Source organism: Elephantulus edwardii, unplaced genomic scaffold (genome assembly GCF_000299155.1).
Source record: "Elephantulus edwardii isolate Elephantulus edwardi_28Jun2011 unplaced genomic scaffold, EleEdw1.0 scaffold00104, whole genome shotgun sequence".
In the NCBI taxonomy this organism is placed as follows: Eukaryota; Metazoa; Chordata; class Mammalia; order Macroscelidea; family Macroscelididae; genus Elephantulus; species Elephantulus edwardii.
In genome coordinates this window covers 10,280,013-10,284,034 of record NW_006399854.1, presented here as the reverse complement: position 1 = coordinate 10,284,034, position 4,022 = coordinate 10,280,013, and positions in this window count along the sequence as shown.

Below are 4,022 nucleotides of genomic sequence, written 5' to 3'. Positions count from 1 at the left end.
TTAAAAAGAAAGATAATGAAGCTCTAGTAACCTAGTGGCAAGAAGCTGTGCTGCAATACTGAAAGCAGGAGGTTCGAATCTCCCAGACGCTCGGTTGGAGGAGGGGCAATCTCTTTTGGTGCTAGTCAGATACGACTTGACAGTAAACAAAAATAACAACAAAAATATTTAAGGAAAAAAAAAAAAAGAAGAAGAAAGAAAGATAATATTGATTCTAAATTTGCAGGCCAGAAAGGGCCAGGCTCATGCTACTTATCTCAAGTCACCCTCAACCTCTTTCATTCTTGACATAAAATACAATTTTTGCTCAGAAACAAAAGAGCTTCTCTAGTGACATGTGATTTAGGCCAGTCCTCTGGAGTTCTGCTTTTAATTCATTGCTGACACTGTTGAAGTAGTTTAGGTTGAACATCTGAGATAAATGAGTCATCTTGGTCCTTCCAAGTCCCATTATTTTTTAACTTACACATTTCAAGAGTAAGGATTAATACATCCTCCTAACAGTAGCAACAAATAGGCAAGGCATTCTATAAAATGTATTAGGAAAATAAATGGACTTCCATCTAGGGAGAAGTAAACAAAAGTAGATAATATATGTATCTGCTTATCTAGAGACACACAGCATTGAGAGTTGAAGAATACTTTAATAGTCTAAATCATACTTGTTACTAGGTTAAAAAAACAACAACAAAAACAAAAACAAAAAAACCCTAAGCAATCAGCCAAACCACCAGTTTAGGTTTTCTCATATTGTCAACTAGAACAGAAAGAGGTAAACATTAAACTAAAAGCAGAAAGGATTTAGGGTTGTTGTTTTTTTTTTCAAGGGCTGCTTTAAGCAGTTAAGATACTTGTTCCCATATTCTCCATAATTCAGCCTTTTTTATTTGTCAGGAAGAACTGTGCCCAGACTCTGGACTCTAAGGGGATGTTGAGAGGAATCCCTCTTCCCGTTACAGCTGTGATGTCATAGCATGACAAAACAAATGTAGTTAGGAAAGCTCCTCAAATTAGTCAATTGCATGGTTTAATGGACAGACTCAGTCAGAGGGAAGGATTCATGGGACTATAAAAGGTAACTTCTTTCCCAGATACATGACTGCAAGCTAATTTATAACTACCATATAAATTTCAGCATTGTCTCTTGCCCCTGTCCATTTCATCCCTGATCATTGCACAAGCCGGATTTAGAAGAGGATGTGGAATGAAAACTATCAATACTGATGGCAGATGGATCTCGCCTGAAAGCAGAGAATACCAAAAAGATGTTTACCTCTGTTTCATTAATTGAGCAAAGACATTAACCTGTGAAGATCATAACAAACTAAGGATAACATGGTGAAGAATGAGAATACCAGAACACTTAATTGTGCTTTTAGCATCTGTGCCTAAACCAAGAAGCGGCTGTTGGCTTAGGACAAAATACTGTGTGATTTTAAATTCAGAAAAAGTATGTGTTAGGATTGCACTGTTTTACCATACTTATTCAGCTCTTGTGGTCTAGTGACAAGAAACTGTGCTACAATCCCAAAGGCACATGGTTTGAGTCTACCAGTGGCTCCACAGAAAAAGATGGGCAATCTCCTCTATGTCTGAAAACCGGCCAGAGGTTTAGCTTTGGGCCAGTCATGTCTCAAAGGTACACAACAACAACAACAACAATGCAATCTACATACTGAACAAATAATCTGGAAACTGGACTATATGAAGAAGAAAGTGGAAGCAAGATTGGAGGAAGACGCCTCTATAAAGACGACTGAGAGCACTTATCCTTCAATATGGATTATGTTTCTTTAGAGAAAGCAATATGCTCATGATTGACTGACCTAGTGAGTAATATCATGACAATTGGAGGGGGGAAAAATGGAAATAATCAAGATTTTTATCTTACTTGAATCTAAAATCAAAGTCTGTGGAAGAATGGTTAAGAAATTAAATCACATATTATAGCATGGTAGACTCCTGCTGTCAAGGAATTCTTTTAAGTGCTTAAGAGTGAGAATGTCCACCATAACAAGACAAAGGTAAATAATCCAAAAAATGGGCACAGGATATGAAGAGACATTTCACCAAAGAAGACATTCAGGTGGCCAACAAGCACATGAAGAAATGTTCAAAATCCCTAGCTCTAAGAGAGATCCAAATCAAAACAACTATGAAATATAGCATTTCAGTCAAGTAAGAATAGCAAAATTTAACAGAACAGCAAACAACAAATGCTGGCAAAGTTGTGGAGAAAGTGGAACCCTTATTCACTGTTGGTGGGAGTGTAAAATGGTGCAACCACTATGGAAGGCTGTATGGCGTTCTCTCAAAAAGTTGGAAATAGAAATACCATTTGACCCAGTAATCCCACTACTGGGAATATACCCTAAAGAAACCATAACTGCCACCCAGGCAGATATATGCACACTCATGTTTATTGCGTCTTTGTTCACAATAGCAAGGAGTTGGAAACAACCTAAGTGCCCATCAACAAACAAATGGATAGAGAAGCTGTGGTATATTCACACAATGGAATACTATGCTGCATTTAAAAACAAGGAACTCATGCAATATTATTCAAAATGGGTGATCCTGGAGGACATTATGCTGAGTGAAATATCTCAGTCACAAAAGGACAAATACTGCATAGTTCCACTGTTGTAGAACAGGACTGTCATCGGGGTTGGGGTGAGACTGAGAAAAATTGGATAAATAATGTATACTGCATTGAAACAGATGAGGGAGAGTGAGGGAGAGAACTGTTTAAAAGCGATATATGATTTGGTATTATGGTTGTGACAAGAGTCCAGAATGAAGGTTGCATAGTGGAGTGTACTTGGGGAATGGGGGGTGGAGATTGTAACCAATGAAATAATATTCCTTTTACTTTTCAAAGAGAAGAGCTAACTGCAGGGGGGTAGTGGGCAGGGAGAAAACTGCAACAATGAATGGATGGAAATCCAAAATCTCTGTAAACGTCAATAAAATTAATAAAATAAAAAAAGAGTAAGAATGTTATTTTAACAAGTAAAATGTGTCTGATTCAAGGCATAATATATTCAACCATTTCAGGCACATGTTCTGAGTTCAGAAGAGGCCACAGCATTAGGTATATCATTAGAATATCAGATAGCTGCTGGCTGAAAGCAGAGAATATCAAAAGCATGTCTATTTTAGTTTTATTGACTGTGGAAAAGCATTTGACTGTGTGGATCATAACAAATTCTAGCTAACATTGAGAAGAACAGGAATCCCAAAGCACTTAGTTATGCTCTTACAAAACCTATACCCACACCAAGAAGCTATTGCCCAAACAGAGCAAAAGACTACTGTGTGGTTTAAAATCAGGAAAAGTGTATGTCAGGGTTATTACATCTTCTCAACATACCTATCCAATCTGTATGCTGAACAAATCATTTAAGAAATTGGATATGAAGAAGAAAGCAACATCAGAATAGAAGATTCATCAACAACCTGCATTATGTTGATGACACACCTGTGCTATACAGATGACATATGCTAAAAGCAAGGAGGACATGAAACACTTGCTGCAGAAGATCAAGAATTACAGCTGTAGACATTGATTGCATGTCAATATCAAGAAGACAAACATCCTCACCACTAGACCAACAAGCAACATTATGATAGATTTATAAAAAAGATTTAATTTTGTCAACGATTTCCTTTTACTCGGATCCACAATCAACACCCTTGGTACCAGCAGTCAGGAGATCAAAAACATATTGCAGGGGAGCTCTGGTGACCTAGTGGCAAGAAGCTGTACTGCAATCCCAGAGGTATATGGTTCGAATCCACCAGATGCTCTGCTGGAGGAGGACTGGCAATCTCCTCCTGTACCAGTCAGATCCAATTGGTACACACACAAACAATAATAAATAATTTTTTTTAAAAACACAACATATTGCATTGGAAAAGTCTGCTTCAGAAACCTCTCCAAATTATTGAAGGACAACTATGTCAGTTTGAGGACTAAGATGCACTTGATTCAGGCCATGGTATTTACAATAACTTCCTAT